Source organism: Tyto alba, unplaced genomic scaffold (assembly GCF_018691265.1).
Source record: "Tyto alba isolate M040663 unplaced genomic scaffold, T.alba_DEE_v4.0 Super-Scaffold_16, whole genome shotgun sequence".
Classification (NCBI taxonomy): domain Eukaryota; kingdom Metazoa; phylum Chordata; class Aves; order Strigiformes; family Tytonidae; genus Tyto; species Tyto alba.
Genome location: NW_024881278.1, coordinates 7,310,053 through 7,325,154, shown reverse-complemented (window position 1 = coordinate 7,325,154; position 15,102 = coordinate 7,310,053). Strand labels below are relative to the sequence as shown.

At 36.4% G+C, this 15,102-nt stretch overlaps 1 protein-coding gene across 14 annotated transcripts in view; it reads right to left on the bottom strand.

Moving 5' to 3' along the window:
• The window catches only part of CCDC88A (coiled-coil domain containing 88A), an 80,943-nt gene that overhangs the window by 62,418 nt on the left and 3,423 nt on the right, over nt 1-15,102 (bottom strand). The window lies entirely within an intron of this gene.

Sequence of the window (15,102 nt, the reverse complement as noted above, 5' to 3'; positions counted from 1 at the left end):
GTATTGCTTAATTATATTATTGTCAGATAAATGTGCACCTGGCTGGAATACTGCACTCAAACAAGAAACTACCATCTAAACTGGAGATTCCTGCATGGGTGTGTGCCTTCCGGGTCTGGTTTTATTCAATGTATTTTATTAATTGTCATTAATGATTTAGACAATGGAATACAGAATACACTTACAGAACTGCCATTGGCAAAAATTATAGGACTTAAAAAAAAAAAAAAACAAACCAAAACAAAAAAAAAACAAACCAACCACAAAACCTTCAGAGAACACCGTGGCAATTGAGAACAATCCTGGTAAAGTACAAAAGTGGTGTGACAGCAGTATAATGGAATTCAGTAACAACACATACAGCAAAGGATTATACTTGGGAATCAAATGCAGAAAGAGAAGTAACCTGCTATAATACAAAAATGACCTGATTATTGTAGTCGACACAACCAAATACCACAGGAAAAGAAATGCCATTGTCCAAAAGACCCCAATTCTTCAATTTTTTTAGCACAAGTGTTATCTAAAAAACAGGTAGTTATTCTATGCATGGTATATACGATGCTTTGGTTACTACCAAGTCACACTTGAGGGAAGGTCTAGCATTTGTGCAGACTTTTTCCACAGGTGAATCACCTGGGTTCTAAGCAGCACGCAAAGGCTCATCACAGGACTTCCCTTAATTACTTGGGTGTACTGTATTACCGGGTGACATACGGGTACATCTGTTCCTGGGGAATGGGAACTGCCTGTTGAGAAGCGTATCCATCACACAGAGATTCCTGCATGGTTCCTTAGGAGGAGATGGACGAGCAGGTTACAGGTCAGCATGAATTGTCTTGGCAGGACACCTAGGACCTGCAACCTGAAAACCAGATGCTACTGATGCACACAGACCAAAGGCTGTGCAGAGGGCGCCAGAAAAAAAAAATATGCATCATACAGAACAGATAGGTATTTTATTGAAGAAACCCACATGTAATTAGTCTACAACATCATCAATATATATGTGATTCACACAGATACTCCATTCAACTGTAATGCCTAAGTGTAAACAACTAACTCCCCAAAAGGAGCTATTCCCTCTACTCCACTGAACATGAACACAGTAGTATCATGATTTATTTTGATGCAATTTATCACTTTTGCAGTTCCACATGCTCTTTGCATGAGCACTGCTATAGACAAAATTTAAATATTTTTCATTTAAATTTAAGTTACCTAAACAAACTTTTATTTGCCTTTTACAGCTGTCTGGTTTTAGCATGTTAGTATTTTTAAATATATATTTATGTCTTTTCTTCAGTTTATTGCTATCAGAATTTCCTGGGTTGTAAGGATGAATAGAATTAACATAGCAAAAACATTGCTGGGAAAGGATGTCAGATCATATATAAAACACAGCTCCAACACACAGTCATTTTTACAAGAAAAGCAGTAAGCACAGCATCTTTTTTCTCATATCTAGGAAAATTAGGACACAGATTCTTTAATTGCCTCATTCCTAAGTGCTCATCACCACGTTCCTAAAAATACTACAAACAATTAAAGTACATTTTAGAATATATTAGCCAAAACCACGTGACTAAGATGTCACCTTGGATTTATTAATTCAGCCAACCTGTAGCTGCAAAAGGAACTAAATGGGCTAAAAATTATTATGCTTTGTAGATGTGCAGAACTGAACACTCCTTTCCAAACTGAATTCATTCAAATTTGTTAAAATCAGAAGAGAAAATCCAGGCTAAATCCTGCTGACCTGATGGCATACAGAGATCAGCTGAAGTCTCCTATTTCTACACTCATATCTCCAAAAGGCCGATTTAGGCCCTTAATCTTGATCTTTAATCTTAGTGACTATCGGATTATCTCCAGGCTTTTTCATCATCTTCAGCAGTATTTCTACAGCCATATATTTTAGATGACTCTCCCTTTAGAGCACTCAAAGCAGAGGGCACTGGAGTTCCCCGAGTACTGGAATAGCTCTTATTTTGGTATCAACACAAAAATTAGGCACAACCATGAGAATTTAAAACACAATTGTCATAAAAGATCAAGCTTTACACTTTCTCATTTCAAAAGCTGTACTAGACAATTTGGACAAATCTTGCAAGAACAGAAACTTTAACATTTGCATAGCACTGTGTCTTCATAATGGTATGCAAACATAAATTTTTCCATGCTTTTAAGACAAATTGTTAGTATCCCAATACTACAAAGGGGAAATGACCACAGAAACAAATTCCTGAACAGCAGCAGAAACAATCAGTGCCAAGGATATCTGTGTGGAAGAGGAAAAAAATGGGCAATTAAGAGCCCAAGATTTCTTAGGACACAAATTCTTAGTTCCACACCTTTGTCACCAATGCCATCTTCATATTTTGCAGGACAATCTTTCACTACTGGGACTTGCATGCACCAAAGATACAGCACAGGAGCTTTTGAGTTTTATTTGACGGTATGAAAATAAATTTTTGAAATCGTAAGTCTTAACATCTGGGCAAGATCAGGAACTGTAGAGTGTCATTATACTTGTACATGGACTTTGCTCCTGAATACCATCACTTTTCCTCACAGTACAAAAATAAATAATTCACATCACTCAAATGATGCACTAATAGATACTAACAGAATCTGAGCACTTTTAGAACTCTTTGGCAGATGCCTGGCAACAGTACGACAGCAAATCATTCTTACGTTTCATTTTCTTCATCTTAATCCTTAGAAATTCAAGTGTATGGATCAACTCTACCAAATTATACATGAACAAAGACCATCAGAAATTCTGTGGTATAAATCATGTCAAAATTAATGTTGATACATATTGAAGATTTTTTTTTAATCTTTCAACTGCTTTTGAAAGTAACATACCTTTTTTTCCATCAATTCACCCCATGTATTTCTACCATACATATATTTTTTATTTTTTAATTTTGTATTATTATTATTATTTATTATTATTTTTATTATTATTATATGTGGTGCATATCTTCATCTGTCAAGACCAACTCTATGGCTGACACACATTTCTTAAATTTTATGGAAATTCCAGGCTTCGTTTTTGATAAAACTTACACTGTTTTGGCTCAAAATGATTCACTCCTGTATCTTAAAATAGAAAGCATTCAACGTTTTTTTTTGGCATGAATTGCAAGAAACAATTTACTGAGATTGTGAATTTTGCAGGGAAGACTCAGGCCACAGATGTGCTCTGGAGCTGTATCTTTACCACTTGAAAAACTCACAGTCCGGTCGTATGATCTTTTGCTAGTGCACGTTGTCAATAAAATCAGAATGTCAGCCTCAGGAAAACCAGGTGTACAGTATATATTTATTTAAATAATCTTACATTTTTCCAAAACATTATGGTGATCGGTCGAACAGATACACAAAGCTCAAAGTTCCCTTAACACTTTTCAGCAGAACTTTAAAATATATTACGGTAACAAGAAGTTTAACCTCTTGCTCTTGACGATCGATAAAATTAAGTTATCTAAAAATCAGGATTAACACTACTAATCTCTACCAATCATTTAATATAATTAAACATGTAGCCTCAGTAACTCACTATAGCTAGTAGGAAGTTTTATTTCTTTGATTTTGTCACTTTTTTGGTAAAGATAGTTGCATTGGCTCGTTATTCTTCAACCAAGGGAGGTAAGCTGTCTTTGACACTCTCAATCAATACATGTTAGCAACGACTAAGATGACTTCTACTTGGAAAAAAATTGTTTCTAACTCATCTTGCAGTGAAATCCTGCTCTCAATACCTTCCAGTGCAAACAAGACTTCACCTCTCTGCTACAGTAATTTAAATCTTTCTAACCACATTATGTCTTTATTATACTTTATAAACACAGACTATTAGTAGGCTACCTACTAAAATGACCCACATGTTGAAATGTAAACATTTAAAATAGAGGCCACTTGGTAGAAGAATCCTTCAGTGTTCGTATTTACCAGTGTTCCCTAATCTTCAATGAGTAATTTCTTGTTTTCAGATTATGTTTGAACTCAGTTTTGACTTGCAACACGTATTGAACAGCCAAGAACAGGCCTGACAGATCACTTCTCACACCATGCACTGTTACCAAAAGAATTGTGATTAGGTCCTTCAGCAGGAGATTCATTATTTTAAGAAATAAACCCATCTTCATTCCCAATACTGATATGCAGGCCTCATTCTTTCTAAACCTCCAACTTTAAAGCTCAGTAGCCTCCTTAATTCACAAAATACCACTTTAAGTAATCTTAGTTTAGTCAATATAGTCCATCTTCTTAAGTACTGATGTCTTAACTTATTCCTCTCAAAGAGGAAACAACATAGTGTGATGTTAGCTACACATTTTCCATTACATGTTGTTTGTATAATTTTATTTTGTCAGATTGGTCCAAAGCCAGGAATAGACATACTAATTCTCCTATCAAGCATTTGAAAAAACTAATGAGAAAAACTAATTAAATATAATGTGCAAATACTTTTCATACAGAAAGATAAAAATCTAAACATAAACTGCCAAAATCTGTATTGCTTTCAAGAGCATGCATCTTTATATTAGTTTACATTTTTTGGCAACCAATTTATTACAGATGTTAATAAATTACTTGTATCCATATGTTGAATTGTTTAATTTTTATGACCAATAAAATTTTAATAATAATTATATTTTTATTAATACTAAAAAATTCTGCTTATTAGAATGAACTTTGTCCAATACCAGTGAAATAAACTAGCACATGCTGTTGGGAATACAATAAGATGCAAATGAAATAATTTTGAAAATAAATCAGTTCTGAAATAGGCTTTTGTAAAAATAGCTTTAAGAAACTGTTTTTTAAAAATATAAGATTCTAGCGGTTACTGTGCTAGTTACACTATAAACATTTTTAAAGCACTACATGCTCTGAACACTGAATTGCTCCTTTTATTACGGGGAGATACCAAAGTGCTTTAGTGGCAAATAGCCTAGCAAACTAGGGCAAATCTGTCTAGAAGTCAATAGGAAGCAGAGCAGTAAAAGATACCCTTAAGCAATTTTACATTTAAGAGCAACCTACTTATGACAAGATACATTAATTTCAATAGCAATAAAAACAGACAAGAGCATCTACTCTGATAATGCATTAGTTTAAAACTACTGATTAGAGAGAGAACTTCAGTGATTTTGAAATACTACCAGTGTCATGAATTACAGATTGAGACCTCATATAATCAGGGATTATGTGTCTTTAATTTTTCATTGACCAAAATCTATCAGAAATGGAAATGTGATAGCTTAATGGCTTCATGCTTAAATCTATGCAGACTGCAAACCAGTTGTGTTCTCTCTTGCCATCTGTTCCTTGATGGTACTTAATGATTAAGTCTAGTATTACAACGCACCCTAATTTTAAATATATCATTGTTTGAATGTATTTGTTCAGTACAATGAAATGCTGAAACAAGTACTTTGGAAAAAATGCTACACAAGTGTACATCTCAAAGGGTAATAAATACTGACTTATTCTATCTGCGTTTTAGCTTACAGTAGCACAGTATTCACTTTTACATAAAAATGCTGCTTGCCTAATAAAGTTACATTTTTTGCAAAGTCCCTTTAATTGGAATACTGAAGCTCACTCTTGCTTTCTGCCAAATATTTCAATAATTACTGATATCAGAATTTTTTGATAGATTTCAAATATTTTTGTTAGATTTCAAATAATAATGCAGCATTCCCATTATTTACAATTAGCAAGAAAATAATAAATGTGTACAAAATATGGTTTACAAAGAAATTTAATACAGCAGCATCCTTTTACTGTGAAAGCTAAAGTAAAACTGGGGCCTCGATTGAAGAATAATTCATAATCTCCAATTTGCTTTAAACATTTGAAACAATACCAGACAACACAATACATGAAGCCAATGAAGCTGTCAGAAGCACCTCTGCATACGGGGCAAAAGGAGCACTGGCCTTCAACCAGGGTACTGTTTGATCGGTTTTAAAAACATCAATCACAGTCAAAGGGTCAGTCTGCAGGAGTCACAGTATCAAAGAATGGGGCAGATCCTTAAGTACAATATTGTCAGTATCTGAACCTTGTGATCATGCATGCTCTGGAAATGTTGGTATGAGGTGGCGTGCTTCAAACTCCTACATCTATCGGTATGATCAATTTCTGCTGCCAAAGAGTATTTCAATACTAAACCTACCAAAAAGATACAGAAATAAATCTCAACTCCTTTCTTATACCTCTGGCACATGTTCATCAGGATTTCTGTGTTGATAATTCAGGACACAGACTAACCACTGCTGAAGCATGTAGAGAACTAGCTTGGAACATTTTTATCTGAAAAAATAGAAAGCAATAAAATCCTTCCACCTCTTGAAAAGCATCACGCAAGACATGCAAGCCCCGAGGCTGCAAAGTATTGATGATATTGAACAATGTGATGGCCTGGTGATATTACACAATGCACACATGACTATTACAACTGGAGAGCCACAGTCTGACTTGAAGACACAGGAGATATACGTTCTAGAGTTGCTCAAGTGTTCACTTTGGAATCCTGCTTAGCCTTCCATCTTTGTGCACTTATATAGGATCCACTGAAAGGATGCTCTAATCCTAACTTGGAATAAGCAAGCAAATGTTGTGATTTATACTAACAACTCTTCTTTGCCTTTTTAGCAGTTATTTATGAAAACCTATCTCCTCTTGTAGAACGCCTGGATTTCTACCCTTGAGACAATACTGTTCGAGCAGCAACCAATGAACAGTTAAAATGGTCATGTAATTCTGCAGATATCTGCTCAAACTTCTAGAGATATTATTACAAATGATGAGATATCCTTTACCACAAAATAACGTGCATATTAATATTGCAATTTAAGGACACTTTGCTAACTCTGCACTCAGCACAGATGGACTGTATGTGCCAAAATTTCAACAGTTGTTATCAAATGTTTTTTGCCTCATGCTAATATGAGTTTTAGGAAGTAGATCTAACATCAAAAGGCTTTTGGCCCTTGCACAAAACCCCACTTCCTAGGATTATGTCCAACACCATAAACTATTAGGATGCTGAAGCCCTATGCCTGCTTTAAAAAAACCATGACCAAGTGGCCTAAGACAAATCGATGGCTGATGGGGATCACAGGGAACACTGCCAAGAACATAGGAGTAGATACTGTGCATATTCAGACAGCTTTCCTACTCCCTGCCTTAGCTCTGCAGTATCTGACCAGGCTGAACTACTCCCAGAGTAGCTGCACGGTGCCGAAACTCTCTTTCCGGTGCTCAGAGCAGAGGAGCTGCCCGATTACTCATGGTTGAAGTATGCCAGAATAGCTATATCTGAAGAAGTGCCACAAGCCTTTGTGCCAAGTAATCTTGCCTCTCCCTTATCCATCAGTATGAACCTGCTGCACTTCATGACCTCATGGCTGCTCTGACCAACAACTGCTCTGCTGCATGGTCCCGCTGTTAGTGGCATTACTCGCATGAAGAGACATCCCCTCACATCTGTACACTCTCAGCTTTACATGTGAATGTGCAAACAGCCAGACAAAAATCACAGTATATTCAAGAGGTCTGGTGACTGATCTTTAATTTCCCCCTCCCAGGGATTTAGAAAAAGCAGAGTCTAGAACAGGCCGGATTTATTTTTCTGTCCTCTCTCTTTTCCTTAATAGTGCTAAAGAAGATGTATGCAGGTGAGCAAAATGTAGGAGAAAATAAGAGAGGAAATAACAATTCACCTGTCATTTACTAAGGACAAACTTGTATCACTGAATTAACACCCACCAAAACCCAGTAACATCAAAGTTTACAGAGCAACAGCTGACTTCAGCATCACAAAGTATGAAACAACTTTACTACTACTGTTTCAACTTGACTATCAGATATACTTTTTTCCTATCACACTAAAATATACTGTGTCAAAAAAAAAAAGAACCTTTCTGCCAAAGATTGAAAATAGCGAATTACTACTCACTGCCCCAAGTAACCTGGGTGAGCTCCCCACAAAAATCAATGAGAACAAGAAGCAGCCTCTGCCCCACAGCTAGCAAAAGGTTAAGCTGGCTTTCCCTACATTAAAAAGTTTCACTGGTGGAAAGGAAAATCTATAGGATTCAGAGCATCACAGAACACTTACCGTCACACAAAACAAACACTCCTGGGTATTAAATAATCGAGAATTCCTAGGAAAAGCAACTTGACAAAACTTTTTTTGAGCAAAATTATGAGAACTAAAAAGTCTGACAAACATACTTTACTACCTCAACAAATCTAACTGTTTTACAAGGGTCGACTTGATGGTTGGTTGGTTTGTCTGGTTGGACTTTCTTTTTTTTTTTTTTTTTTTAAAAAAAAAATCACAAATGACCTAGTAGCAAATACTGTTTGAAAAGGTAGAATTAGACTGCCATAGTACTTCTACTGTACTACTTCCTAAAATTAAACTCAAATAAAAAGGCAACACAGGATGCAAGAGCATACAGTCTGCAAAAGACAAGGAAGAAATAAGATGGACATACCACAGAAACTAAGTACTGAGGATAATGAATACTGAAGTTTTGCTTTCCACTTCAAGCACTGTGTGTTATTTTCCCCTCTCAGGGTCAACATTTTTTACTTCTGAAATGAGCTCAAATTTTAAGATCTATTCAGTCCAATACTAATTAATAGAGAAACTGAAAACTATTTAACACCTCAATGTAACTGACCATTAAAACACTGCAAACATTTACACCCACAATAATCCCGTGACAACAGTAAGATTAGTGTTACATAATCAAGCACTCACAGACCTGGATCACAAGATGCAGCATGACTTGATACCAAAGACCAGAGGGCACTGAAGTGAGAAAATGTTTTTACAGTCTACCTTGAAAAGAATGTTCTGCAAACATACAGGTAGTAGTTTGGAAGAAACATCAGAAACAGTTATAAAAGAAGCAGAATAAGGCCAGAAATTTGTCATCACAGATAAGAAGCAGCAAGCAATACAGAACAGAAGCAAATAAACACTTATGGCCCTTAACAAAGAACATTTGTGGAGCTAATGTGCTTTCTAAGATATTTAAAATATGAATATAAAGGAAAATAACCTATGTAGGATTTAAAAGCAATACACATTTATGTAGTCTTCCTTATTTAAGCTTAAAAAACCCTTCCTTTTAAGACATTAGTATAAATTTGTATATACAAGTTTTTCCTCTTCTAGCCTAAGGAACTTCCAACACCACAGCAGTATACACTTTGCATTATTTGATAATCATAGCACTACCAAAAATAATTTCTCCTTTGGAAGACTTTGAAAAATGTTCACTCATTTTATTCTTTACTTTGAACCCTGTTGAAGCTATAGATTTTCAAAAATAATTAGTTAGTACTTCAGATTCAAAAGAGTCTGACCATAGGTAAACATCTCAGCACGCCAAGTATTAAAAAATGCAGGAAATACTGATGTGAGATCAGCCTAGTGAGATGACACCAAAGCTACCCGAATATTGCAGTTTCAGTGACTAAAAAGATCTTAAGTTGTAAAAAAGCATGCCACAGATTTCTGTTAAATACTTTTGGTTAGAACACTATGACCCTAGAATTCCCTTTCTTACGAAGTACAATAAACCCTCTATAAGTAAATTAATAAGAGATACATTTTCATCTTGGTGTCTACAAATTGGTACAGACAAAGTGACAGATCTCAGCCCTTTGTACAGATTACTCCAGAGAATGAGATAAATTCAAATGCAAGGCTCCTGGATACAAGGGGATTGCCAAAGAAACTAAGTTACGTTTCTTGTAAAATTTTTATCCACGTGAGCAACTGCATGGCTTCAGCAAACCAACTGGAATGCATTGCAAATTCTGCATGCACATCAACATACATACAATCCCCTACTGATTTAGATATAAATAGAGCATTACATGAGGGACCTTACCCTTGTTAGCTACCCAAAGCTACAAGGTAAGCATACATATAAGGGTCTGTAAAATAAGTGCATTCTTTTCATCTTAAAACATTAATATCCTTGCTAAGATGTACACCAGTACTTTAAGTATGACACCTGTCCACATTCTATCACACATCAACTAGTATCTGTATTTTGTCTGGCATATATAATACAATACTCTAAATATACAGCAAGTGTATTCCCAAACTACCAGGAAATTACACCAGACATTTTTTGCTCAAGGGCTTATTTAAGAAAAATATAGATACTACACAAACAAGAACTAAAGCAAATATTTTCCTGAAGCTTAACATAAGATAAAATTCTGTAATAAACGTAAGTGGACTCTTATCTCCTATCTCTATACAAAAAGAGCAAGTTTTTGAGTGCATCTAAATGCACCACACAGATTCAAAGACTCACTCACAAAGCCAGGAATGTAATACAAGCCTCTTACAAATTCATCCCTTACTATTTCCCAATCCAAAAATGTAACCTAATAAAGCACACCAAGCAAGTCCAGATCAAGCAGCAGCCTTGCTTCAATTCAACACCTTAACATCAATTAGCCCAATGAAACCAAGGAGCAGCATTTTATAAATACTGCTTAATGACAACTACCTAAGAGGCCGTGCCTCTTTGGAGCATCTCAAGGCATAAATACAGGACTCTAAAACAAAGCAAACAGAGACTCCCAGCGAGCTATTACCAAATAATCTCTGACCACCGAGGTCATGTGCTCTAACAAAGCAGCATTTTGAAAAAATGTCTTGATCCCTAAATAATTACTACATAAGGAAAAGTAGTACAGTACAGAAGGACAAGGAAGGCAACAAGAAAAAGGAGGATGAACCAAAAATAAGAGGAACATACAAAAAACCACAAAGATCAAACACCTCTTCTTAAGAGAAGAAACAAATAAGGAAAATCTCTAAGTAAGCTTCTCAAATTTAGCATTAGACATGCTTGATTTAGCAACCAAGTTGACAGTTAACTAGTTTTTAAAAGAAAATCAGAGCACAGCAATACTTTGCAAAGGTTTGTGGTGTAGAGATCCCCAAACTAGTTACGAAAACTGAAGAAATATAGCCTTGCCAGTGAAGGATGCAAGCTGATCAGCCCAGGTAAGGTATCTGTAGCTAACCTAAAGCGCTGGAATTTACTGCTGCTGTACTACCAAGAAACATGGCAACATTGTAGGGCAGTTCAAGGTGTCTCAGCCACCCAAGCAAACTGAGTTTTCTGATATAAAAATTAGAGCAAAACAAGCTGTGCGTTGCCTTTCCTTATAACACAGGTAGCCAGGACAGCGGCAGCACAGAAGCAGAGACAGGTAAAGAGCAAAGTCAGCCCTGCAAACAGAAATACTACAGCCAGCCATAACTAGAACCAGAAAGCTCACCCAGCCTCAACATTGGGTGCTGCTGAGGGCAAATGATACCTAAATGAGCCACTCCGCCATCACCCCTGCATCGCTAAAGCATACAGCACAGATGCTAGTGCAAAACCAGGAGATGACTTCCCCTGGCTCAAAGTCACACTCACTGTGCTCCCCACATGGCCGTGGGACTTCAGCTACAACAGACTGCTTTGGGTAAGGGCAGCTCTATTCAGTAGTGCTGTCTGGTGCTCTGGGGCTCAGTGTCCTGTTACCTCCTGCAGGCATCTCTGCCCTGCAACAGCCTTAACTGAGCTATGTCACACAGGGAGACACTCTTACCTTTCCTGACAATGGAACACATAAAATACATGCCTAGAAAGCTACTAGTAAGTTTGTTATTTTCATAGAGTGCTTTGAAACAGCATGTAGAATGTGAGTGAAATGCAAAATATTCTGAAAGAAAACAGTAAAGCCATAGTGAATATACGTTGTTTCCTTGCCAGAGTATTTTCAATGCTGAAACAAGTTATTTTCATTTTAGATCTTTCAACTATTATTGCTATTTATGGAACAGGTAGACAGACACAACAGAGTACCTCTGTATGTATTAAAAAAATGTTGTTTAACTCAGTTTTTATTCCTTGGCCGCAGCTACTAGCCTAGACTAAGGATGGGATAAGCAGTACACTACCAAAACACCTAAGGAAACAGAGTCAAAGAAAGGTAAACCTGCACATGAAGAAGAGGGCAAAGAAGTGCATGTACACACGCAGAGGCTGATTAGATTATTTACTTCCTAATCTTCAAAACACTGCAAGAAGCAAGAGTGAAACACAGAACAGTTCACTGAACAGAAATAAATCAGAGTAGACAGGATGAAAGAGGGTATACCTCAACTGTGGAAAAGGGTACAAAAGCATAAAAAAGGCTAGTAAAACAGACATAAGCAAAGATCAAAGACTTTAAACATTTCATGTTCAACCCACACTTTTTTCCCCTTTAGCTATCAAAAACCCCAAGCAACTCCTAAGTACAGGTATCAGCCTACGTCCACCCCATTTGCCCAAATCAAAGCTCACTGCAGGCAGATGTTCAAGTCTAAAATTAATCATCATTACACTGTAACAACTATCTTTTCCCTTCTTTGTAATCAAAATGTTTTAATTCCAACAATCTTGACCAGAATGCACATTCTGGTGGAGCATTTATTAAAGAATTTGCTTCTTTATAAAAAACCTGAGTGTTATAAATTCCGATTTCTTAAGAAAAATCTAGGCCCTACTGCCGCAGAACCACTTTTAAGAGGAACAACTCTCACAAACTGCTAGTGTGACATCTACCTTGCATCTGTGGAAGCCTGACAGCACATCTGGAAAGTGAATCAAATCCATTCGCTTCAAGAAAGTGAGAAAGGTGCAGACTTAATAGTATTTGTTGTTTTTCTAAAATATGTGCTCATATTTTTTACAGCCAAACTCAGCAATTTCATTTTCCCAAAAACTTTTTTCCATTTCCCTGCCCAGACAGAATCTGGCTGAAGCTGCCTCTTGCTATTTGGTCGTCTTCACAAGAAAGAGTTAATTGGAGTGCATGTTCCTGCACTCTTTCACAGAGCCAGGCAGCTGGCTCAGGCACTAGAGATGGAATCCAGTTTTCAGGGAAAGATATAGGCAAGCCAGAAGTATGGGCTGGCAAGCTCAACTGTTTGGAAAAAAGCATACAACTAAAGACTAAGAGCTCAGAAAAGGAGTCAATGAAGCAGTCTACACATTCTAGGCACACACCACCAGAGCGGTGGAAGGAAACAGTCAGCTGGTTCGCCTGGAAAATTCTATGGGCACGAAAGGCCTGCATGTGCATCCAGTCAGTGAAAACCAGTAGGAGAAGGGCAAAAGGGAGAAAAACAGGAGAACAATAAAATACTTCATCCTTTGAAGTAGCTTTCAGCATGTCCGGATGCAACAACTGATACAGATAGTATCAATTAATATATTCAATTAAGACAAAAGTTATGAAAGTAATACTGTGATGAAAGTTGGCAAGTTCTCCAGACAGTAGATTAAATTAACTCAGAGTTTGATTCCATACATTATGGATTCTGCATACAGTGTTTATCCAACAGTTCTTTTAAAGCAGATCCATTTCCACAAATACAAATCACAGTAAAATAAACCCATTAAAACTAAAATACAGTTTCAAGTCTTTGTTACTTGACCAAATATTAATGGTGGTGCTAAATGTAATGAAAGTCACAATCTCGTAATTACTTGCAGCTGCCTATTTTTATTCAAAAGAATTAGTAAGACTCTTGTCAGTTTGGGAACCACAGTTCATACTACAAGACTTCCAGCACTTCTTACGCAATCCTATTGGAATTCAATTAGCAAGTATCAGAGAACAAAACTTATCAAAAATTAAAATAAAAACCACTTTCTGTTTCTGTAAGAATACCTTGATCTTTCTGGATCAGAAGAGTATATAGACAGTACAATACTAAGACAAAAAAAATTAGGTGGTGTTAGTCACATTCTGGAAAAGTATCTTTAGGACAGCTAAGTATTATTTTACTGTAATTGCACCTAGATGTGCAGCAGGTGACTAATCCGCTGAATTTTACCGTTTCATTTACTTTAGTAGTGTACACAATGTATTTTACTCACATCTATGAGCATTTCATAATGTTACAAGTATTACGATATAGAGGTATAGTAAAGGTATGAAGTATTCTTGGTATGTTCCTCCACCTCACTGCCATGGCAGAACACCACTGCAGTCATCTCTTAGTTTCTGATTTATTTCCAAGAAGCATGACCCCTTTTTGTATCAAAGGACACAAAGAAAAAGGCTCCGATTTAGAAAGACAGATGGGTTTCTATCCAGAGGTATCAGATACTGACTGATCCCAGCAGAAGGTAGGTAACTGAATACTTTTGAAGAACTGGACCTAAATTTAAACAGGAAATGAGAGACATTCTCCCAAGTGAGGAGCTTATATTATAACACTGGAACTCTACTTGATTAAAAATAAGATTTTAAAAACAATAATAAAATTGGCCTGTAGCATCTCCAGCAAAGGAAGAGCTCTTCAGACATAACTGGACACTGAATGGAATGTGTGTAGTCTTCACATGTACTCAAACATCTGAAAAGTCAAAAGCAAAAGACATAAAAGGAGTGTAATGAATTATTCTCTCTCACGTATGAGGTACTGATAAACTCAATTCTGATAAAACCTGACCATCTCAGTACCATTATCCCGCAACTATTCCAGTGCTGACATCTATTTCCTCTGTCTGAATCATTACAATTGTTGAAAATAAATTTGGTCTAGACAAGCACAAGGAGAAACAAATGCCATACTAACACTAACTTGCAGCTGATGGAGGGCAATTAACTCTTCCTTAACTAAACAAAAAAACCCTTCTCTAAGTAACAAAGCCACTTTTTTTGATTGTGTAACTGCTTACAAACCATGCCTAATCCAATATTAACACTCACTCCTATGGTCACAGAATTTGCTTTTTCAACATTGGACAAAAACAAAGTATTAAAGTATATATAAAGCAAGACCACAGCACCTCTAACAACCTCCATTTGTTCATGCTTTTAATGCCCTTTAAAGCATCTAATGCTGCAATGGCTTTCCAACCATAGGAACTGACCTATACCACCACCAAATCACGAAATCCATAGCTGACAGGCACACGCTAGCTGTGTTCTCGCATCAAAACATTAACAACCTTAAATATCTCAAAACTAGCATAAATAGTAAGC